At 35.3% G+C, this 26,581-nt stretch overlaps 1 protein-coding gene across 1 annotated transcript in view; it reads right to left on the bottom strand.

Annotated features, from left to right (window-relative positions):
- The window catches only part of LOC116173283 (protein O-mannosyl-transferase TMTC1-like), a 59,899-nt gene that overhangs the window by 20,386 nt on the left and 12,932 nt on the right, over window positions 1-26,581 (bottom strand). Inside the window, exon 2 of the mRNA XM_031490684.1 lies at window positions 12,987-13,060. The gene's annotated coding sequence lies outside the window, so the exon portion shown is untranslated. The remainder of the gene's footprint in view (window positions 1-12,986; window positions 13,061-26,581) is intronic.

The raw sequence follows: 26,581 nt of genomic DNA, 5'->3' as shown, positions 1-26,581 counted from the left end.
GGCCGGAAAGATTGCTTTCATATATTCAGCGAAAGCAAAAGATGAATAACGAGTAATTCTTCGTTCGTCTAGAATATACAGAATTTAGATAGTAAATGCCGAGTTTGTGTGATTTCCCTTGTGTTCCACTGGTAGATATCTTTCTTTAGAATAAAAATAATGAGAATGCAAAGGACGAAAAACATAAAATCTATTATTAAAATATGAAACAAGTTGCTCATATATTTTTTGTTTGTGCTGCTCGTTGTACCGGATCCTACCGGTTTTCATCATCTCATAGTTTAAACCCCGTGAGGAAATTTGAAAAGAGATATTTCACCCAATTTGTACTGCACGCTTTATACGTCAATAGTAAGCATTATCTTGTAAATGAATTGTAATGCAACACATGCATGCAGTGTTTGATCTTGTAAAATGAACAGTAATGTGAAGTTGGGGCGGCAAAGGGCCTTTAACTCGAGACCTAACACGTAATTTGCCCATAACTAGTAGGTTGAACCAAAATTAGCTAAATTTAAGCAATATTGCGTTAGTAACATAACTGCATGTCAATTGCACATACGTTCCTAAAGGGGTAGTTGCACAATATGTAATGGACTTTAACGTTTATGTACACTTGCTTGCTTTGTGCTTGTCTTTTAAAATGTCGTAAGCTCGACATCAAAACAAAATTGTTGCAACCATCCCGCAACCAGACCAATTTTCTTAAACACATTTTTGTCAAATAGCATAATGAAAGTTATAGGCGTCAACCTCGGCAAGCTTATATACAGAGTGGCCCAACGAGAAGTATACAGAGGGCTTTTAGGGTATTAAATTTAGAAATCCTCGAACACGTCAATTTTGTATTCGAGGGGGACAACTTTTGGAATACAAATCATGAACCCAAGTCTTCACCCCTCTACGTAGGGAGCTTAACTCCTAAAATTTTAAATGGAATCCTATGGCAAATGGCACATTATTTGAAAGCCAATTTAATCGTGATTACTAATCTGCTTTGCTTTTTAAATTCTATTGATTCGTTTCGAAGATATTCCCATTTGAAATGGGAACATGACGATGTTTATACACCCCCGCCCCTTAAATTGAACACAAAATCAAAATTACATCACCCCCCCACCCCTTTAAAACAAAACAAAACCATTGATGATTTTTATCAACTAACTTCCCATAGTCAAATAAAGATCTCGCATCATACCATCAACTGGACGTTCCATAGGAAAAATCCTATCATCCCTAATCTTTTTCCTAAACCCTTTCTATTCCTGTCTTAATTTGTCTTCCCGCTTACCTACCTCAGGCTTTATAAATTCCAACTTCTTATTCTTGCATATAAACTTCTTAACTTTTGAATTTTCTTCAACCGTTTGTTTGACTTGTTTCTCTACTTTAACTTCAACTTCCTCTTTCTCCTGTATCTCTTGCTGCTTAACTTGAATTTGGACTATTTCTTCAACTTGTGCTTCAACCTCATCTTGTAGAGCATCTTCAATTTCTTTATCTTCAACCTCTTGTTTATAATTCTCAATCTCTACGTCTTCTTGGTTCGGTTATACTTCTATCTGCATCGCATAATTATAGCCTGGCTATATTTGGATAATGGCTTCGTATTTATTCGTTGATTTAATTCAATCCCGGATTCAATTTTTAATTCTGCAAATCCATTTTTTCAATGAAATATATATCTAAACGTAATTACGAAAGAAGACTTTGTTATATCTTTTCGAGGTAAAGCTAAATGTTTATTGCTAATTCGAAGGTTATGCCCACTGGTACCCGAGAATTCACAAAGTTTGTATTCTTATTTTATTTTATCTGAGGCTATGCCGTTATGGTCCTAACTGTTAAAAAGTGTTGCTACTAAATTGGGCATCATCTATACAAATAACGAATTGAGTACAGTATAGGGGCGTTAGTAGGTTTCCGAATCGTGCTAGTAGGATTTTTACAGGTTAGTGGATTCAAAAAACGTCCATTGGACACAAATGGAAGCTCAGAACACGAATGTTCAGTTCACTGAACAAATTCAATTATTTAGGAGGTACTCGCCAATTATCACAAAATGATAATAGGTTCAAATTCACGTATTTGGGGATGATTTGCAATCGGTTGGAACCGAAACGTATTTACAACTTCGAAATGTGTTACCTAATTGCAGTAGTATTATCCTTAGATTGATTACAATGACCAGTTCAACAAAAAATCAATTTATTCCCAAACGTTAAAGGATGGATTCGAATACAAGGGCAAATGTCCATAAACTACTCGACGATTAATACGCTGTGATCCATATGAACATGCTGCAGCTCTGCCAGAAGAATTTTGTATATAGTATGTTACGTTTCTAATTTCACATTTACATTTTTACTTTTGTTGTATTTATTTATTAATACAAAGATTCGTTAAAAAATGTTATATGACAAAAATTTATAATTCGGGAAACATAAATATTTTCAGTAGATTACAATAAATAACCAGTTGAAAACATAAGAAGATGCGCGATCAAAAACGTAAGTCATAATACGTTTTATTTTTATTATGTTGGGTCAGAGGACATGAATAAAATATATTGTGTTTGCAAGCGGAATCCAAATGCTTGTTGTTTTCTTTAGTATCCAGCTAAATAAACGATAACCCGGCTGTCTGCCTGTCAATAATACTTTATCACGAATGGACGTGATGCCAATTCAAAACCAAGCACAATATTTAATCACAGAATAACAATCTCAACGTCACGTCGATAGATTTCCGCAATCGAGTTGATTTTTTTCGCGAAATAGTCCAACTGTAGCGGGATTTTTGGTAAAATAGCACAAAGAATCAAAAATATACCCGTAATGGCTGTGGTATACATAAAATAACGTTAAGTCGTCAAGAATGAGTAATGATTTATACACCTACAACGTAAAGAATGACTAGGGTTTTTAACTTTTTGCGTGAAATTGATGGATTATGTGTCATTCTGTGAGAGAGCCTTTAGAAGTATCTAGATGTGTTCTTTTCCAATTCGAACTACAAATTTTTTAGGTAAATAGCGTCGTCTGCCACTACTTCAACCTAAATTTTCAAAATTGCATTAATCACCTTTTATTTCTCACGTAGGTAAGATACATATTTAATACAACTTCGGTCCTCCTATTAATATCTCCCTTTTAGTGATAGCGTAAACATTTTCCTTAATGGCGCGAAAGTAATGAATTGAATCTCCTTTTATTAAATTATAAAGGATTATAAGCGTCAAAGAAAACTGGGAATTAACTCGGTCGCTATTTTTTACTCGTCAAGGGAAGACTTAACTTGATTGCTTTATTTTTCACATTTAGGAAATATTTTTTCCACGGCGAAAAGTAAAAAAGTTTCACTAATAAAATCTGTCGGTTTGTTTTTCGATTTAATTTAAAGTAATATTCCGGAAATTGAATGTCAGTTTTATATGTAGCGAAATAAATTAGCTTCTATTAAATCCGAACATAATGGAAAGACGAAAATTATTTCCAAAACAGAATTATGTAAATACTTACGAGAATGTCACGAATTTTAGGGATTTCATCTATTGGTAAGTCGCTTAGCGCCTGCTTTCTATGACGATTCTTTCTTGAATACATCTTTCGCAAAACGCAATGATGTTGAGCGTTAATTGAGTTAAAAAGGAATCATAACGAATTCCTCGGTTACAACTACGCTATTTGAATTACAAGGGGTTGATTGATTAGCTTCTGTTACAATCAAAAAGGCGATTAGCAAACTTTCCAATTCACGAAGTTAAAGAAGTACTCCAGGGATTTGCATTGGTTTATAATGTGTGAAAAACTATTAAACATATTAGTAACAATTTATTATATTGATTAACGTTCGTATCCGTAATTTTATTTTTCTTCTTGTACCTGACAGTTGCTTACTTCGACTAACTAGGTAAATAGAGTAAAAATCAAACAGAGAAATTCGGTTACTAAACCACTCTAGCTCGCTATACTGGAATTCTGTTCCGCAGTTCTTAAAATCTAAATCTAATTTGTTGTTGTTTATTAAGGACATTGTTCAATGGAATGATATTTATGTATTTTCGTAAACCGTTAAAATTAGGGAGTGACAGTATTAAATTGAATGTCCAATGTTCATGTACCAATGGATAGAAATAAGTTAATTAACTTTAAGAGATATTACGCAATTAATGGAACTAGGTAAACGTGAACTTTTTGATGTCGTTTAATTTAGGTACGTCTGCAACTCAAGTATGAGTATGTTGCTATTGGTGGCGTCTTGTTAGATAATGCACAGAACAGTTATTTTTAAATGGAGGTGTAAAAAGTTACATATGAGAAGCCTTTTAATTTAACATGGCCACAATAGCACATAGAACGTATTTAAAGCATTGCTAGTAAACCTGGTTACTTAAATTTTAGTTCCTGACCTCTTATTTGTATACTAAAAATTCGTTGGGTATAATCAAATAAATCAAATATATAACGTAGTATAACTCAGAAAATGTATATGAACCTCAATACTACTACTAGTGGTAACTTCTTTAAAATTTAAAAATTGGCGCATTCGTAATAAACTTGGAACTTTATAAAGATCGGAAATATTAAATGAACGTTCTTGTCTGTCTTGTAATCCTGTTTTTTTCCGTTAATTAAAAATGAAATTGAAGCTTGGCGTAAGAATGCTAATTAATATTCATTTGAAATTAGAAAAAAAGCATCTTATAATTAATGCTTTTCTTAGCAACTGAAAAGTACGAGGGATTAATAGATTAATTATGCATTCGCATCCAATATTAATCAGGTATACACTTAGTGGTTTATGTTGAAGCTGAAAATTTTCCCGTCACGTTTATTAATGACACAAAATAATAAATGGGTATACTTCAACCACCGTAGGGCATGATTGTGCGGTTAAGGTACTTTTTAATTTAGTTCTGGTATGTAAGAAGTTTTTGTTGACAGCTAACTGTTTGATAAAAAGGTTTAAACCAATGAATGCATTAGTCGAAACTATCTTCCATTTCGGGCAAATGCATTGCGAGCGATACTTTCCCAATACGAGTATATTTCTGTTTTACCCAATATACAAGGCGTTCATTTCCACCAGGCAGCATCGATTTTAATTTGCAATTTTGATAAAAATAAAAAAATTGCGGCACACGTTCATGTAGGTTGCTAGAGAAAGCAAGGTTCACCTTAGGTACGAATACTAGCTGATGGACGCCTTAGGTTCTTTCTAATTCTTGTGGTTGCCAAGGAACAAATTTAAGAAGAAATGCAAATCTGACCACTTTTTTGAGGGTGGCTCCCAAGCAAAACACGTTGGGCCCTCAGTTTAATTGTTTTAATCCCTTCTACCACCTAAATTTTTTTTAAATACTTATATGTAACACCCTGTATATACAGATGCTCCAGCGACTTTGTACGCTCGATATCGACGGATATAGAAAAGCGAATTTTGGTTGGATAAGAAATTATGGTCTGAGTGATCATTTTGAACTATCAAAAATGTTACTTTACCAACAGAGTCATTGAATAAATGTAATTTTTTCGAAAATGAAATTGTTAGTATGAAAGTACATTTTTTTTGTAAATTGCACACGAGTGCCCTTTTTTAGACCCTTTTATCTTGTTTGATTTGATGTAGTTCTGCTAAATTGGAAATTTTGTCAGTTAAATGTTTACTTGTAAAATCAAATAACTTGAAAAATAATTTGATACGTCATGTAACATAAATACTTGACTAGGCTTCATGGTCAATTTCCACTGCTTGACGCAGGTTTCATCATCAGATGTTAAATGGAACTTTAGGAAAAATCTTCTTTAAGCTAGGAAGAAATTTAAACGAGACTTAAAATCGAAATGTTTTCGCAACTAACAGACAGTTTCACGTGCTGATTAACCCAATGACTGAAATAGCGTTGTACACGTTTTTCTTGATCATTTCAAAATTCACTTTAAAAATAAAGTTCATTAATAGTAATTAATTATACACAAAAACGGGTATTTTAACCGTTGAGCGACGAGAAGGTTAGTTTTTTATTTTTTATTTTTATTTTTTTCTAAATTTAATTTAGCTTTGGTTCTGCCGTCGCCGTCATTTCCATAGAAACAGTATTGTCATATATTCCGAACGTCATTTTATATCGTACTCCGCATCCCATTTGAAATGAGAGTGACAGATGTCATTAGCATGTATAATTATCCGTTTCACTTTGTCTACTCTTGCGGTTAAAGTGATCAAGGTGCCCCACGGTTAAAGAGCCACTTAGTATACTCATTCAGAACTGTTAAAATATCAATTTAACATCTGCTATCAAATAAAATTATAAACCTGGCCATCGAATATCACCTATGAAAACGTTAACGTGGTGGTTAAGTGAATGTGAAGAAAAATGGCCCTACACTATTATAGCTCAGGTAAATGAGAAAGAAGTCAACTTTGAAAAACAGAAAAGATGTATTAACACACTACTGAACATCAAAGATGAAACAATTGACTAAGTTCCACAGCTGTGAGAAAACAGTTAAAATGATCACAACTGTGTTTAGATTTATTTAAAATTTGACATATAAGAAAAGAGGCCAAGAGAAAAGGTTAAGAAATTTGAGTGTGGAAAAACTTAAACACCCAGAAGTTTATTCTGATTACAGTTAAATTAAGAGTTTGAAGCCCAAATATCATGAACATGGTTTAATTATAATTGAATCGAGAGTACCAAATAGACCAAACGAGACAAACGAATAAAGATATCCAATTTTTGTGAAAGCAGACATGGAGGGGAGAGCCAGAAGCGTAGCAAAAGGCAATATCGAAGGCGTAGAATATAACACCTTTAAAAATTTAATTACAAAAGTAAAGTTTGAAAGCCCCCCCACCGGAATGTTCTCCTTCGTAATTGGTTTCTAATGGCAAAACCCCAAAAACAGATCTCAAAATTTTTTACAAAGAAATCTAAAGCGAAAATAAGAAAAGAAATAACACTCTCAATCCCTGAACGGACTTATGTTACATACACTCACCCCGACTGACGTACAATTTACGCTAATTGACCCGAAGAAACATTGTGTAAACGTCTAAACATGACGTCCTTTTAACATTTGTCGTGATGTCATAACGTAGTTTTACTCTTCTTGGTAACGTGGCCATGGCGTATACATATAACTTTGGAGAGACCAACAACGTTAGCTGGAATGTAAAGTAGAAATAATAATGCCCCAAATAAAATCGAGGAAAAAACTCATTTTAATTGTTGATTGTTTGAGAAATTAAGCTTTATAAACACGTTCGTGTATAAATAAAAGATAAAATATCTTTGTAGTTTTGTAATCAGAATGTCAGCAATAAGTAAATAAGGGCAAACCTACATTTTTTATTACACTTACAGGGACAGATCACGTAGGACCCACAAACATCACTTTTTACTATGTAAGATAAGCTTTACTAACAAGACACATATCTTGTAGATGAAATATTTTATTTTCCTTTACAGAGCCGTGAATAGCATGGCAACTGAAAATCCCTGCATACGATTAAAACAGTTAAACAAATTTAAATCCCACCAAACTAATCTCCATTAATATATGAATTAGCTTTAATCAGCAGTGAAACACGCGTGCACGTGCAATCAATTGGTGGTGCAGGTTTACCAATGGCTTCCAGTAAAGCTAATTTTATCAATATTGCGCAGTTTTCGTTAGTTAATTCATGGGAGATAATTAGAAATTATTTCACGAACCACCTACTTTCGTGAATAAATAAAATCTCGTCAAACTAACCGGTAAATTGATATACCTACATAAATTCGTAAATGAGATTTGGTGTTCATTAAGTATTCAAATAATATCGATTAAAGTTGGGAACGTTTCAGTGGTCAGGTGTTTTTGAAAAAAAGAATTTTTATCTGAAACGAACACCGCCAACAATGTTCTATAAAAGTTCCAGCACAAAATTAATTTAACGTAGAGGTTGGAGTTATTAGAATCCAGCATTTTTCAATTAAACAAGAGTGACGTATCGTGCGAACCAGATGGTGGAGATGCGTTATTTCGAGAAGAATAAACTCGTGTGCACCCAGTTAAGCTATGAAAGCTTTTGTAGAGCACTTACATTTAATTTTTCCGATTTCTCGTTTTCACGTGTTAGAATACGCTTTAAAACTGTGAATATATTGTAAACTTTGAGCTGTGGACGACGATGTTAAAACTGTTATCCGTTCCTTTATACTTAGTTATCGCAAAAATACAGTTCAATATAAAATTTAAGGGTCCTAGTAATGCATAAACGGTTTCTGCATGTGGGGATTTAAAGGATCAATAAATTTTTGGTTCTAATGTAATACGATCATGAAATAAAATCCATTTGTTGGATTATTAGATCGAATACTTGTAATACATTTTTGGGGGTGCTGTGCAAATTTCTTTCCATAATGTGAGTTCACAGTAGTGGTTATAATTCGAAAAGTACAGCTAAAATAAATACATCGTACATAGTCCTTATGGGATTGTTGCGTCTTCGAAATCTGACATGAGGTAAAATAGTATTGTGGCGTTATTTTAGTCTTACTCATCACACTACATACTTTCTCGATTTAAAGACGTTCCATTCCGTTTCCATTCCAAAATCCCGCTGAATAGCTGTATTATAACGTTTGTTTGTCTGTTATTTATAATTTTGGGTTAATTCTCTGAAGCTCGACTGAAATTTATGTTTTGAGTTTTTCAACTTTTTGAGCTATTCAAATTTTAAAAGTGGCATTTTTTTTTATTTTAATTTGACCTTTTCTGGGAGCTTTATTATTTAAAATTTAAAATAGAAAGCTTCAAATGGTTTAAAATTAACCTAAAATTGTAAGGAACTTCTCTTCCCGACTATCTCAGTTATGACTTCCAGTTGTTTCCTCAAATGTAACCAGCCAGCTGATATAAAAGCAAACGTCACGCTCGTGAGAGACACTTTTCGAATTCACCTACTTCAGCTCCAGTTATAATATCCAGAACAACCCGATCCGTATCTTATAATTTCTCCGAACTTCCCGAATACCTCCTTCTCCAGACACTTATTTATTATGTAAAATACATATAAGTGATTTACGATTAGAATATAAAAACCAGGAAAACATATATAATTAAAAAATGCATTCAAATACATGGGGTTCCATTTAGAAAAATGTACCATTTTAGCGCCCTACTTTGTGAGCGCTTCTTGTCTGGCATTCCAAATATTTTTAAAATGTGGAGAATATTCAACCATATCATAATATAAAGCAGCGTATCGAAAAATCTTATCTTCAAGGCATTAAGTTACTCCGCGCAATCGTGGACTCGCCCTGTACATGTAAGTTAGGGTAAGTTTAAGAATTTCGATTAACATAGACTTCACAGATATTCCCCATTAGGTGCCATGAGACATTGCCTTGGGCCTTCTATAGTTTGGCATCCACCCCAGATTCGGCCGTTTAACTAGTTATTGTAACGAACACCTATTCTTTCAATGTATAAGCACAGAATAGTTTTTTTTCACTACTAGCGTCTGATGACATGATTATTAACCTTTTTTCTACTTGTAAAGTAGGCTTTCTCGGCATTTGTTCAAAGTGGTTAATAATGTGGGCATTATTAACTAGTAGTCAATAATGAGAACTGTCACGCTGTCACTTTTAGAAAACACAACCCGAAATTTCGCTCAATAAACGTTTAGACAAGTTCTCTAAAATGAATAATTGCCACCATCAGCCATTTCCAGAGAAATTACATATCTAAAATTATCACATTTTGAAAAAATTCGAACGAAATTACTCTTTGAAAATATCTCAATGACAGAACAAAATACGGCCTGTTTGACTTGTACTTCCACGTACTTGATTAACATGTTAAATTAATAAACAAAACATTCTGTCCAACCGTTCACTTTCTTATCAATATAATATGTTAATTTAGAGGACTTCAAGTGCTAGTAGTGAAAAAAATAGTATATATACCACGGTAGAGAAGTCTATTATTGCCTTCGCACCTCGCAAGCGCCTCGAGATGTAATCTTGGCGCTCAGGCAATAATACTGTACTGCTCTACCTTGATATATAATGTACTATTACTCTTTGGTATAAGTAAGTAATAATTTGTTAACATAGACCACACCATAATTGTATGAATCTTGTAGTTCTTTGCTTTGAAAATGGTCTGTCGTTAATCAGACCGAAACATATGTCAGCAATTCTTACATCGTATCTGCAACATCGGTAATTACCAAAGCAGAAATACAAATTATTGTTTGGGGAAGATAATATCTTGTTTTATTGATTAATATTTCAACACAATTAGAGAATATGGAACATGTTGAATAAAGTAACGTAATATTTCTTCAACTAATTTTTATATTTTATTTTTGAGAGTTAAATGAAAGATTTGGTTCAAAATGTCCCCCTCCTCTCACCACACAATCTTGCTCTTCTGACAATTGGAAGAAGTAGGTATATTAAAAATCTTCAGTCTACAAAAACTTGATGTTTGAATTCACGTAGCGGATTTTACCATCTCACCACCGGGATCAATACTGTCAGGATTAGGACATGAGAAAATAATGTCTTTTAAATTAAGTGGAACGGATTCAACAAAGCAGTAGATATACATTCAGTATTTAGTTGGTATTTGTAAATCGAACGTAAATGCTGCAGTAGTTAAAAACGCATTGCTTCAACTTAGTGACGGAAAAATGAAAAATTACAAAGCAATGTCTAAACCAGAACACACCTACTGAAATTACTTCACAATTTGAGAGAAGTGAAATGCCATTCCCATTAGTTAAAAGCGCCAAAACTATTTCAGTAGTAGTTAAACTAATTTTAAATGGCTTCCTGGAGAAACTACGTGTAGATCAAGTAATTCCGACTTTTAAACTTCAGAGCAAATTAACCCAATTTCTCTTACATTTAATATAAGACAGGGAGAACTTTGAAAATAAAAATCTCAAACGAAATCTCATAATATTTCGTTTCTAGTTATTGCTCCTTGTGGGTGTGTTTAAACCTTATCGCAATAGGAAATGTTTGGCAAAGCCCCGATTAAGATAGCCGAATCCTGACAAAGCTCTTTTAAGAAAAAAAATTCATATGTTTTTTTTTCGTCATAAGAATTGTTGTAGATCAAAGGATATTCTGTAACATAAGCTGATTCGGCTTTAGTGTTTTGTTATCAAATCAATTTTCCTTGCAACAGATTCGGTATAATAAACAGAAATATGGTCTTATAAAGAAAGGCTACACGCGCCTTTCTTTTTTTAGTATTACGGTATGTGAACGTGTATTATATACCAGTCACGTTCGATATGAATAGCCTAAAGACGCAATTTTGAGGTTACTGTTAATGGAACAGCGCTCGTACGAAAAACTCGAAAATGCAGTGGATCTAGGTTAATACATCATCTGCGACTAAATACCAACATTTATAACATTATTTGAACAAGTGGCGCAGTGGTGTGTAATATTTTGATCAGTAGTTAAATCATGATATGACCAAATAGAATGAACGACACTTTTTAGGGGCTTTTTCGTCGCGTGGTATTTTAATTTTTAATTATACCCCAAAAACATTTCACACAGGGCGTGTCTCATGTAACATTGACAAACTTTTCTATATTAACAACAGCACTGTGTATATTAATAAAGATGTTTTATCGTACTGAACCCATATCTGTGTCTCGAATGATCGTACCGGAACGAGCTCAGAAGACGACGCCTCATATTAATGGGTCGCAAGCGCGAACTTCTGCAAAAAACATCGATGTATTCAAAAACGAAAAAATATACGTATAAAAAAATAGATTTATTTTCGGAAAAAATTGTCAAAGGATATCCACTTACTTTGCCAAATAGGACATCTCTATTTGCTTAACATTTTCTTTTTTTAACCATCATGTGTCTATTTAAAAAAAACTGTGGTGGTCTATACTTTGATATTATTGGTAATTTAGTCTCTAAACACTTTTAGTCTTTTCAATCGCTGTATAGCTCACTGGTAGAGAATTGGGCTACATAGCTAGAGGTCGGGTGTTCGAACTTGGGCCGAGGTAAGAAATTTTCATCTGTGGTATAGATGGGACTTTCCTTAGATCAGTTTCGAGCATCCTGCCTGCTATTCCGAATTAGGTTTTCCTAATTTGTAAGTTAAATACCGGAGTAGTACAGAACAACTTAAGACTTTCTGCAGGGGCACCTCTAAAAAGCATTATGCGGGTCAATAAATAAATAAACACTCCCCTTACTGAATTCGTAACAGAAGCCCTTTCAAAGTTCTCTACATGAAGGGTACGTAAAGTGAGCTTTTTCTCTATGATTCAAAAATTTAAAGGGAGATTGTCTAAAAAGTAAAATGGTGACAGTGGCTGGCTCAAATGAAATTACGATGTGCCTATGATTAAATCCGAATGATACTTTTTAGTGTATATTTTTTCAGTAACTGGTCCTCATGGTTCAATTAATAGCTTCTTGATTGCATAGTTCCAAATTTTATAAATTATAAAGATGTAAAATAAACAAAGAACGCTTTAAAAAGAATTGTTAGCGTGGAGTGTGAAATCTTGTAGTCAAAGAACGCTTTGCAAAGAACGCTTTAAAAAGAATTGTTAGCGTGGAGTGTGAAATCTTGTAGTCATTTGCAACAAAGCGCTATTACCTCCAGAAATAATAGTAAACGGTTGGCGTAAGTTACAAGATCAGAGTAAAATTTTCTTTTTAAGTTTCGTCAGCATTGCTTTGATGTTAGATTCCGAGGTAGTTTATACAAAGCATTATACGAGTATACTAACATCTTGACCAAACAACACATACTGAGACCTTTGTTGTGTATTTTCCGCTTTGTTTTTTTTGTCGTACATTACCCCTCTTGGCGTTTTGTTACAAACCGTTGAAACACTATTTTGCAGTCAAACGAGAACATGCATAAATATATTCGAGAATAACTACGTAATACACAAAGCCGTATAAACGTAATGCTAAAGTTTATTACCCGTGATATGCCAGAAGCGAAACTAGGAAGAACACACAGGCCAGGACATCTGCTCGACCCACAATTCCCGTCACCTGAAACAAGAAATAACCACTTAACCTCGTAACTTTGCAAAGCCTGTTACAATATTAACAATAAGTTTGGTTTAATAGCGTCATAGTACTCGTATTTATAATAAAAACATGCAGTTCGAGTATCTCAAAAAGTACCTGTAAATATACTTACGTAACATGCAGGGCACAATTTAGACCAAGGTGTGAAATGACAAGTGTATGAAATTGTAAATTCAAGGGAGAGCCGGATGATGTAAACAACTTGTTTACAATATCGTCGAGAATAAAGTTTGAAGGTAAATTAAGGCCCTATTCATTAACTAAGGGATGATATTTCACTACGGATCAAATTTTATGGCCTGTATCGGCAAATTTCGTCTCAGCTAGGTATAAAATGTTCACCTACGTGAACTCAATAAGCGCAATTTGTTGTAAATGTGGTAGGCAGGGTCCGAAAGCTTATAAAAACTTTTCGCCGCTAAAACTGTGCACGGCAGCAAAATAATTAAAAAATTTCAGTGGTTTACACAACTGAATGTTGGCAATTTTAATCATTTCGGGTTTCACAAGTATTGCGGCGAGAATATTTGTGCGGTATTCTGAACTATTTTGTTTCTGGTTACCTATGTCTCGATTTACAGAACCCCAACAGGGTATCACAATACCTTTAATTGAATGTAAAGTAGTTATCGAAATGTCGACAATTGAAGGTTAGAGAAAATTGATTTGTCTGCTAATTTAGTAAGTAAATAACTATCTTAAGTGAAATGGAAGTAAAAAGTAATTATTTTGAGGAAGAAGATTATAGTGCTGTGACACCACGTACAAATTCCGTATTGTGTAATTATTCTACGATTATGGGAAAGACTGTTTACGCTGGAGTTGATTTAAATTGAATTTAAGGTCATTAGATTAAAAAAAACAAATTATTGCTTTCATTTAATTTGATAAGGCATTGTAAAATGATGTAGGTGCAAGTGTTTTTCTTTTTGTACAGAATTTTTATCTGTTAAAGGTTAATAAAAATAGCCGTGCGTTGTAATGTCCAACGACGTTTTACGGAATAAGTGGGTATGGCCCGATTAGTTTAGCACGGCCATAACTGGAATAAATTCCAGGGGGGTAGTGTAGCAAGCATTGAATTTTCCGTCGAGTTAACCGACCGATTTCATCACATCGCGTTAAAGACAAACTTTGCGTTGTATTTCGTAACGTATCACAAGAGCCTTAAATTAAATCGTACAAAATGGCAAAATTATAACTAAAAAACTGTCAACATTTTAACAATAGACTTAGTTCAATCGGTCCCATTGTTGGAGACGTCATTATAATCGTATTCTTTGTGCAACTTCTTACTGGGAATTTTTTCCAATTATACTAAACAGTAACAAAGTTCAGTAATCTGAGTAGGGTAAAGAAATCACGTTCTTGGAAGTTAAATCTCCGATTACAAGTACTAAACCAACATAGAAAATGGGGCCCAATGTAATCAAGAAAAATGTACGCCAATAATTGAATAATTGAATATCGACGGGTTTCCAAATGCATTGTTGAGAGAAAACATCTGAATCCTTACAATCCAGCTGTACCTAAATGTAAAGAACAACTCATTCAGTGAGCGAGAAGAACGCAGTCCAATTTATTTCTGTTTAAGTATTCAAAGTAAACATTTAAGAACTAATATAGAAGGATTTTGTATCAAATCTAACCTAAAACTTTGATTGATTAGTGTTTAATTTTCTATATTAATATTAATTTGGAAATTTAAGAGCCTATTGAATTTGGTTCGGATTTAGAATTCACTTATATTTTAAGGAATTTCTATTCCATAATTTCAACACATCAATTTCCCAAATTCAAGGGTTTAAGGCGTTTATGTGTGTACATAGACTGTTCAAATGTGAGAATTTAGGGCATTTAGAATGTAGAATGAGCTGGCCATTTAAATTTAAGGTAATTTAAAGCATAAGAAGTATAAAAATATACTACATGTGGAAATATATGCATTTTTTATTTGCTGAGAAGGGGAAAAGAGTAAAAAATTTGGGCTAACGACGTCAGATAACAATCCATTTAATTTTTGTATAGAGATACAGACTTAGTTTAGAATTTCAAAACTTTGTTAATCAAACGGAAGTTTCAACCTCGGTTTCAACCCTTTATGCAACATAGACCGTTACAAAATAATATTTAAGGATTGTGAAAAAAGGTGTTATTTTTAGCGCATTTTTGAAAAAAATAAGCTATTATATTCGTTATGACTGGCAGGCCGGCTGTCCGCGTGAGATCTCCACAACTACAATAGCTAGAGAATTCAAATTTTCACTAAAAGCTTTCTGCTATAGTGTAGATGTGCAGGCACTAGTCTATTTTGAGTTAGATTACTTGTGAGATCGATAATTGAAGAAAATAATTTCGATATGGGTTTCGGAGGTGCTATAATTTTACCGTTAGATAGCGCTACCAGTATAAAAATTTTACGCAGCCAAAATTACTCGTGAGATCGATAATTTTAAACTTCGCTAATAAAATACTGACCTGCATTACCAAAAATGCGCTTTATTCATGCATATGCTGATTTACAACTCGTTTCAGTTCACCTTCTACATACTTGAGTTTCAATTTCACAATTTTTGTCTTTACAGTTCTTAATGATTCTTTAAACATCCGTAACTGTATTTTAATGTAAAGACATTTTATGGAAAACATTACCTAAACGTCGCAATTAATTACCACTAACTAGAATTACTGTCGAGACCGAATAGAAAGTTTTCTCAGTAAATATTGCGTCTTTGCATGCATATTATTTTATAATGCATTTTACTGTACCTAACAACATAGCTTTCATCATGACAATCCTGGCGTAAGCAACCAACAAACGTAGGAAAAACGTCGCACATGCCTCTTTACACCCCTACATGACATTATATAATTTTCAGTTTTACATGGCAATCAGGTTGACGTGGATCACAGTTAAATAAATTGACGTTTATAAGCAAAATGTACAGATATTGAAAATGTTCTCTTCCGTCGGACTTCATTCTGTCACGAAGGGAATTAAATTAAGACTCTCAGAATGAAATCCGTAAGAGTGTAATAATTATTTTCAGAAATTAGCCGACTTCTCAGTTTTGTTTGCTTTGGAGTAAATCCCTTAAGAAGCTTACAAAACAAAATACCTAACCACACAACTAAGTTTTAGTCGAAATTTAACAAACATTCACTTCAATGCAACAGGAAATAGGTAATCTTCTTATCGCAACATTACCGCAAGCTTTGTAGAATTGTCATGTTCGTAGTCTCTATCCAACAACTTAATGATGTGGTAATTGCTATACGGCGTGTTCTTAACCGTGCTCGACGAAATAGATGACATTGTTTAGTGTTATTCTTACCACAGAACAACACAAATGATTCTTTAAATCTGGAGCTTTATGTATTTTTATGGATATATGAATGAAGCCATTTGGGTTACATTACATTACAGTCACTTTTTAAACGTTTCCTCTTGTCTAAACGTTTTGTGAAAGCTCAATCTATCATCGACGAAAACATACACATTATTGAAATTACATACATTCGGTGAGAGATTGGAAACCTATTCTGAAGTTCAGTATTATATTATAAGGAAATTATCAGAAGCTTAATAAGAAATCTGGTATTGCATTATTTCAAGACACGGTTATTATGTGTTAGTGCAGAAGTGTTTCTCTTTGGTGTAGGTAACTTCAAAAGGTTGTTTGCTCTTAAGACACATATGCCAAAGATAGATTGTAAAGTGTGCCCAACTTATAACTTATCGATTTTCTCGACTGGAACGATTTACGCTGCCTTTGATACATTAGAATTCAAAAGGAAAACTGGAGTTAACAATGAAACAGGATGTGTTTAAAGTGGCTGGTCTAGTTTATAGAAAGTAAAGACTCAATATCGCGTGATAGTTTTGGACCCACAATCACGTCAAAAGTCCATTCGCAATCTCTGAAGTCGATGTAGTAATCGCTCTACAAGCACCGCATTTACTCCCTGCAGTCAAAAAACCTTTCGCAATAAAAAAAATCCTTCCACAATTCCTCTGAATTCGTGATCAAAATATGGTTCCTAATAAATGACACGTGATCGTGATCACCACCATCACAAATAGTCTAGGTGCCATCTTGAAATGCTTGTTTCGAGGTGTGAATAAAATGTTTTGACTGATTTTGATAGCATTTTATGTCAATTTCAGAACCGGTTGATGCCACTCTGCCATAGTTGAGCACAGGGCCGGCCCAAAGGGGGGGGGGGGAGGTCAGGCGATCGCCTTACGGCGCAAAAGAGCAATATGCGCCTCGGAAAGAGCACATTGCCGAAAATGTATTCTACACTCCCAAATGCAAGTAATCATTACGTAAACACACCACCTACGAATTGATGGCTGTCCGTTTAACGTGGACGACAACTTCAATGAAGACTGCTACCACAAACTGTAACGTGCGATTTCTTAAATACTTTAACTCGACCTTGGCTGAACTCTTGATTACCGCGTACTGAATTCTATTTGACAAACAACAAGATTGTTTACACGGCGAAAGGCAACACCTTGCCACCAAACTTTAACGCAGAAACGTGCGTCTTCTAACTTTCAAAGGACAGAAACTCGGCCTCGAAATTTGCAAAAAGGCCTCCTTTCAACTCCAGTATTTAACGTGTCTTCGCTCCTCAACAAATTTTTTTATCCAATTAATAATAAACAATAACAATAACAATAAGTACACAATTTTCTACAAAAACAAATTTTTTTCCGATTTACTATAGTTACATCAACCTTTTATAAAAAATCAACAAAGTGCCCAATAAATTAAATGTATGTAAGTACTTACTGAAAGAAAGTTTCCAATGTTTTATTTGTAAACATAATAGAGGCTTCCCGGCTTCATTTTTTATTTCTGATCTACAGAGTACATTAAAAATGACCCGTTCCTCAATTTTTATTTGCGAGTAAAATAAACCCAAAATAAATTATTGAAAAGCTGTGTTTTTAGTCCGAATTTGAAACGCTTCAGTCTAAAAACGTCACAAGCCTACAATCAATCACGTAGAAGTGAGCCGGCAACCTTGTGCGGGAGTCTAACGTTGGTTGGATTTGACGTTTTAAGAGGCATGTTTAACTGCATCTAACGCGAAAGTGAACGACAAGTGACAAATGCCTGCGACAGGTGACGCAAGTTACAAATGACATTTTCCAGCAATATTGCCAAGTCGTATGTCATCTGAATGATTCTAGCAGCTCATTGGTCGGGCTTATTACGTCACAGAGCCCGCCACAATCATCTCGTTTTGAATAAACCCCTAATACCGCACATGTTCATTATTTTTTTTCTAATCAGCCACTATTTTTAAATAAACTTTTACTGTCCAAAAAATTGTTTTATAGTTTCAGGTATAGGCTTATTAAATTAGAACTACGGAATCCAACTATACCTATTAAAATAACAATTAAAAAGTCACATTTCGTTATCAAAAATTACATCGTTTCAGTGAACAGCAGTGATTGATACTTTTGTTTATAGACATAATATACAGTGAGTTTTTTTTTAATGCGAACATAGGAGTTTGCATGCAATGTAATTTCCCTATGTTCGATTTAAAAAAAACACATCAATCTATGAGGTGTGCGCGGTTCACATTCCCAAATCGCGCAACTTGTGTGACTATGAACAGCAACTCTATAGTTTTTATGGAGCACTCGGTAAGATTTTTTTAAAGAAGCCATGTGAGGCCATAGTAACTTTAGGATACATTTTTCTTAAACTTACGATAACTTGACCTCACAGGCTACGCACTGACACCACAACTCATTGTGAACCAACCTTCAATTATTTGTAGGTCATGTGTACCTGGTATTCTACTAATTTGATTTATTCAATACATAAATGAAGAAAATAAGAAAATAAATAACGCAAACAACTACAATAAACGTTCAAAGTGTCCTCCTTGACATTCTAAGCAATAACTTAACCGATTTCGTAATTAAATTGGACGGCGGTATTTTTAAAAATGTGACAGTTGTCAATTGTATCTACTACTCATTTGAACTACTCAATATATTGATGTGTTTTTTTTAAATCGAACATAGGGAAATTACATTGCATGCAAACTCCTATGTTCGCATTTAAAAAAAATTCACTGTATATTAAATAAGGATATATTTCAATTTTATAAATAAAATTAAGTTATGTGGACAATAATGAATGGTTGTTGTTTTTCTGTATTGTCTGTAATTACTTCCTTGCTTTGCAAGTTAGGAAGTTTAGAGTTGTAGAAAAGAGTGTTGCCATAGAAAAATGGTTGTTAATAGTCGAGCTGACACAAGAATAATAGGTTTGGATTTGATGGTCCATTCAAAACGTAAACCACGTGCGTCGTTTTTAGTCGCAATTTTTTAAACACAAGTTGGCAGAAATTATCATTGGTCTAGACAGATACCGTGAAACTAGTTCTTATCAGAGACTTGGTTTTCATATAACAGTCATATAATACAGCACCAATACCTTTACCCAACGTAATGAAACGTCTGCAATATCATCTCATCTTTGCTTAGACATATTAACAATTCCGGAACGTTTCCTGAAGGAAGGATAAATAATAAATAACGCTTTTCATGTCGTAATTAGCGCTTTGGAGTGGTATTACGTAAAAAGTTTCCATATGACTATTAAACTTCGTCAATAATGGCATCTCGTGAAACTCAATATTTTACCCAAGCTTCTACTGTAAATATGCGATGTGTTTGCCTTTGCTAATGACGTTTGTAGTTTTGGATTTTTACTACAAGTGATATGTTTTTCTTTACTAGAAGCACCTATGTTTAAAATTTCAAAGAAATATCTTCATAAGGAAGTTGGCACTGACTGCAACCTGCGCATGCGCAGTTTAATCGTCGAAACTGTACTTGGTTCAAGTGACAGAGCTATACGCTACAGAATGCAAAAATAATGAACTAAATATTTTGCAAAAACGGTAAGAGTAGTTAAGGCCTCGGACAGCTGGACAGACGGAGGGGCAGCAAAAGGTAGTTGCAGTAGCGCACTCAATTTCGTTGAAAAATACGCTAAAAATACAGGAAAATGTTGACTTGTTTTATGTAATTCAGTTGACACACTGTAGTTATTAGAGTAAACAATTAAAAATGCCGCCAGGACATTTTCCCACCCCCCAAAGTGTTCCAATTATCTAAACATGTCAAACTGACCAATAGACATACTTCTAGTGTTTAGCTTTTTAAGTGGTGCGTGGTGTAAAGGAGGGCTCCGAGATTTCGACAGAGAATTACCAGGGAATGCCTGAGAGTGACTCCTGAGGTCTTGAGAAAGGTAAGATCTGGATTTGAATAGAGTATATTATTGTATGATTTCTTTATCTCGGCGTCAATCTTGAGTTGTTGTGAAACAGTTACTCTTACTAGATGATTTCCTAATTCCTTGACCTGCATGATTGAGTATCTTCATTTGTTTGAAGAATCTGAATCTCGTCTTGCTTGTCAGGAAGGCTGTCATGTCGTTGTTCAATATGTTGCTTTCACACGTTCACTCCGTCTTGGAAAAGTTAATGATTTTGACATCTTGGTTATTCTATGAACTTCTTGATGTCTTGTCTGAGAGATCAATGTCGTTCACGAGTGCTTCCTTTCTTGGGGAAATTACCAATAAGACTAACCACGTGATGTAACTGTACAGCTTATCTTCTTGAAGGACTAATAACAATCCAAGTGCGGTTCGTTTTCTCGAAGGACCAATGTTATTGACTCTTACCTAATAACGTGTTATGTGATTATATTGTCCGGGTCGAAGAACAATTTGACTAAGACAAGAACTTTTAAAATTAAATTTATTATGACGGTTTTTTTATAATTGTCTAACAACCTTATTTCTATGGCAATATTTTATTTCAGTACGCTTGATGCTATCAAATAAATACAACAAGGTCGATGCGAAAATTTTATATTATGCTAAATTAGTGTTTTAAGACAAATCGATGAAAATACGAACATAAAGTATTTGAAAATCTCATTTTCACCTCCAGATTTATTAAATGCACGAAATAAGCATCGAGGAGTACTAATTGGAAGACGTGACGTCTAAAGAAGCTTTCGTTGAGTCTTCTGTACATATTTCACAAACGAACTGACATCTTTACAAAATTTTGTATTAGGCACTTTACCATCGCCATTAAAATCAAATGGAACAGTATTTCTGTAACTTATCGCTTATGCTCAAAAGGATATTATTATATGAACGACGAGATGCACGACTCCAAAAAGAAACTTTTCACGTATTCATCACACAATTGAAAACGCTACATATCTATTAGACTGTGTGTGTGTTATCAAAAGTGAAAAGGTTGTAATAAAGACGTATTATTAGAGCAGGAATTAACTTTGATTTCTTACACGCAACTCCTTGTTTTCTCATCATAAATATCACGTTAAATTAACCTAGGAAATAAACTTAGATCTAATCAGGTCGAATTAAATACCAGCTTCGTTAGTGTTTTCGTGTTGTTAAAGCCATCACGGCGATAAGGAAACTTATTATCACAGTTTGCGCTTTTAGTAATAATTGCAATGTTTAAGATTATCTTAGGGGATTATATAAGGGAAGGGCAGTTTTCTAAGGTGGGCGTGTTAGAAATTTGGCACTTCCGTTGTTTCATACTGAACCTGTGAGAACTACAACACCGACCTCACAAACTAACAAGAGAAGCAACACTTTCCGCGAAGTTCGCTTTGAAATGCGGTTTCGAGATGCTTGATACTGTGGTAACGATAGAACTTGAAGCACTTAAACAAAGTAAAAGTTTTGAATTAACTACGGCGTGTAATCTATAAAAGCTATTGCATTTGAATTATTTAAATGAGGCAGGATCTTTTACAGCTACAGAAAATACCTAAAGGTCTAAATGCAAATTGCTAGAGCCCATAAAACAGTTTCCTTATTTAAATAAATTGATCAGACCTGCACTCTATCTGATCGAGCTTTTATAAGTAATTGATAATGAAGTTCATCGATTTCATTTTAATAAACTTGACCTTGTTGACATCTTAAAAGAAATAAGAAATGCCAAGAGGCACGATCACATCATTTGATGGTTTAAAAATTATATTCCTTTGAAATTACTGCTTTTTTTATTTTATTGTTCCCCTAAAAGTTTTTTAATGTTCTCACTTCTTTATTCATGTAAGTACTTCAAATTTGTTTCAAACTACATAATCACTTTTAACCATAGCGTCGCATGACGACCTACACCCTTTATCGCGTTCCTTAAAGAGGATTAAACTACTTGCAACTAAACACGGCGTTATTCCTTTAAGGATACAGTAATTTCATTAGATTAGAGAGAAAGTGCTCCTTACTTTGCCATCAATTTTCTATTCTCAACTTCTCGCTTATCACTATACCTGCCTTTTATAACATTGAGAGTTACCTCAACACACGCCTTCGGGCAAAATGGGATGCTTCATGAAGTGCGGGGTGTAGTTACAAATTTTATGGTTGAATGCCCCGCGGACTCTTGAAGAGTAAGCTGTGGTCAGTTGTACAGAACCCTCGTACACTGCGATTATCATGTTTGTTTCAGTTAATTTTAACGATATTTATTCTGTAGGAATTTCATTTAAAAGTTTCCAGAAGGATTTGTGTGCAACAAAGGGTTTTTTTAAGTAAGCGTGATTACTTTCATGAATTACATAGATAAATAAATGGTGATCTTAAAATCTTAAACTGTTGTTTAAATGAATATAAATTAATCTGTTTAGCATTTTTCATATAATTAAAACGTTAAAGTATGTCCTACTGATGTAAACGTATGTCTTGTGGACTGTTGCTAACGCAGAGTAGATAACGGAAGGCCTAAGAGAAGGATTGTAGGAGTAATGAGACTGTGAACAGACCTGTATCTTCACAAAGTATGGTAAGCGAAATTGAAAACGATTGAGGAAGTTCCAACAGAATTTCTAAGGTACTGTATAGTTATAGTTGGCTTATTGTTGAGGGATTAATTGTTTGTGAAATTTTGAAATTTTGGGGGTTGCAGAAGTTTAGGCATTCCATATCATAGTGTAACGGAGTTATTGAAGAATCATTCTCGGATCTCATCTTTGACCGTGCAGTTAAAAACAGCAACTGATGAAAGAATAAAAACGCACGGAGAAATACAAATGTCTGTCACCATCGGAAAGACCACCATCAATCACCAGGTGCTAATTGCTGATATTTCTGATCAATTCATCTTGGGGATGGATCTTCTTAAGAAACTCGGAGCTGTGTTAGACGTGAAAAAGGGCGTGTTAAAGGTCGGCGATGAAGAACTCCCTTTCCATGAAGACAAAGAAGATGTCATCCGCCTGTTAACCACTCATGACGTCATTATACCCGGACTTAGTGAAAAAATTATAATGACCACTTTAGATGGATATTGTCGCCAGGGAAGCCTACGGATAGTCGAAGCACTAAACCAAAAGGAATTTCTAGTGGCTAGGGCTCTGGTAAAAGTTCAAAATGGCAAACGAACTGCAGTTGGACAGTGTGTGCCCATCTCGGCTATTCGCTCTGTGAAATCGGAAAATCTATCTAAAGGAAAGTATCCAAGAGAGCTGATAGATATGGTCATTAAAAACACTCCAGATTTGGACAATAGACAACGACAGAAGGTGAAAAATATGCTTGTGGAATTCCGAGATGTGTTCGCGGTAGACGACCAGGACAAGGGCAAGACAAGCATAGTCACCCATAAAATAAATACTGGCAATTCCCAACCGATTAGACAACAGCCAAGGCGACTCCCCTTGGCTAAACGAGACGTAGCTGAGGAGATTATCAGAGACATGAGAAAACAAGGTGTCATCGAGCCATCGAATAGTCCTTGGTCATCACCGATAGTGCTTGTAAAGAAGAAGGATGGCTCCACAAGATTTTGCGTTGACTACCGTCTATTAAATTCGGTCACCAAGAAAGATAGCTATCCACTACCAAGAATAGACGACACCTTGGACACTCTATCCGGAGCCCAATGGTTTTCCACACTCGACCTAAAGAGTGGTTATTGGCAAGTGGGGATGGAATCGACAGACCGAGAGAAGACCGCGTTTTCTATAGGCTCTGGACTTTGGCAATTCACAGTAATGCCTTTCGGATTGTGTAATGCCCCCGCGACGTTTGAGAGACTTATGGAAGCAGTTCTAAGGGGACTAACGTGGCAGACTTGTCTGGTATATTTGGATGATGTAATTGTCGTAGGAAAAACTTTTGAAGAACACCTAAAGAACCTGAGAGAGGTGTTTGGACGATTACGAGAGGCCAATTTAAAAGTAAGTCCCAAGAAATGCTTTATGTTCCAAAAAGAAGTTAAATATTTGGGGCACATCGTATCTCGTGATGGTGTTACAGCTGACCCAGAGAAGATTATAGCGATTCAAGAGTGGGCGATTCCTGAGAACAAGCACGAGATTCGAAGTTTCCTCGGTTTGTGCAGCTATTATAGACGATTCGTGAAAGGATTTGCTAACATTGCCAAACCATTAATAAAGTGACAGAAGAGGGCAATGAGTACGAATGGAGTGAAGACTGTCAAAGAGCTTTCGAACATCTCCGGCAAGCTCTTACTAGCGCACCTATCCTTGGCTACCCCAGAAATGAAGGAAAGTTTGTGCTAGATACCGATGCCAGTAACACCGCCATTGGAGCTGTTCTCTCCCAATTGCAAGACCGACAGGAAAGAGTCATTGCCTATTTCAGCAAAGTACTGTCGAAACCCGAGAGGAATTATTGTGTGACTAGGCGAGAGCTCCTGGGTGTGGTAAAGGCATGCGAACATTTCCATAAATATCTTTACGGCCGCAAGTTCCTGATAAGGACAGATCATGCAGCGCTAAAGTGGCTCTTGCAGTTCCGAAACCCAGAAGGACAGGTGGCAAGATGGTTAGAACGTCTTCAGGAATATGACTACGACATTGAACACAGGGCTGGAAAAGTTCACAATAATGCAGACGCTTTGTCAAGAAGATCGTGCAAGGACAACTGCACACATTGTTCTAAAATAGAAGACAAGATGGGCCATCTGCGGCGAACAACTGTAGAGAGTGAGGAATGGAAGCCAAGCGAAATCAAAACGGGCCAAGAAAACGACCCAAGTTTAAAAACTGTTCTGAATTGGATGCGCCACGGACAAAGACCAGACTGGCAAGACATTAGTGCCACAAGTCCTGAAGTAAAGAGTTATTGGGGCCAATGGAATAGCCTGACTCTGAAAGATAACCTGTTGTATAGGACCCTTGAAAGTGAAGATGGCACCGAATCGACGCTGCAATTAGTAGTACCTAGAAGCAAAGTGTCGGAAGTATTGCGAAAATTGCATGACGGCGCTTCCGGAGGACACTTTGGTATTACGAAAACGTTGCAAAGGGTACGTGAGCGATTCTATTGGGTCAACCGTAAAGAATATGTCCGGCGATGGTGTCAAAAATGTGAGTTATATGCTACTGGAAACGGACCAGTTTCCAAGAAGAAGGCACCCATGAGGCAGTATAACGTTGGTAGTCCGCTGGAACGAGTTGCTATCGATATCGCAGGACCATTTCCCGAGACAGATGGCGGAAATAAATATATCCTAGTCGCTATGGATTATTTCACAAAGTGGACTGAAGCTTACGCCATTCCAAACCAAGAGGCAGCAACAGTTGCAGAAGTGTTGGTAAAGGAGTTCTTTACACGTTTTGGTGTTCCTATAGAAATCCATTCAGACCAAGGTAGGAACTTTGAATCGGCTTTGTTCTAAGATGTTTGTCGATTGGTAAGCGCCAATAAAACCAGAACAACACCTTTGCATCCTCAGTCAGATGGAATGGTGGAGAGAATGAATCGAACGATGGGTAAATATCTTTCAAAAGTCGTGGCGGAACATCAGAAAAATTGGGACCAGTATCTCCACCTGTTCCTTATGGCATATCGATCAGCCGTCAACGAGACCACGGGTCAGACTCCTGCCTGCCTTATGTTGGGTCGTGAACTACGCCTTCCATGTGACCTCGAGTTTGGGCGTAAACCCCATGAAGAATATGTCGCAGGTGAAAATTATGTTGACCAACTAAAGGCGAAGATGAATGACATTCACGACTTGGCTAGAAGTCATATTCAGATTGTCAGCGATCGCATGAAAAATCAATACAACCTCCGCTCGGCCAATGAAACTTTTGAAGCTGGAGATCTGGTATGGCTGCACAATCCACAGAGACGAAGAGGTCTTTCTCCCAAGATACAAAGACAATGGGAAGGTCCGTATGAGGTGATCAAGAAAATAAATGACGTGATATATCGTATCAGAATGAACCACCGGAAACCGAAAGTTGTCCACATTAATCGACTCGCACGATATGCCGGATCCAACAACAACGAAGAAGAAGATTTTATGTCAAATTACGCCCAGCGGAAGAAAGCTCGATTTGGCGTTACTCAGGAAATTTGTCAAAATATTTTTGAGCTTCCGGTGAACGTTTCCATCGTCCAT

This window comes from Photinus pyralis, unplaced genomic scaffold, assembly GCF_008802855.1.
Source record: "Photinus pyralis isolate 1611_PpyrPB1 unplaced genomic scaffold, Ppyr1.3 Ppyr1.4_LG1, whole genome shotgun sequence".
Classification (NCBI taxonomy): Eukaryota; Metazoa; Arthropoda; class Insecta; order Coleoptera; family Lampyridae; genus Photinus; species Photinus pyralis.
Note: the sequence above shows the minus strand (reverse complement) of the source record. Positions and strands in the feature narration are given on the sequence as shown.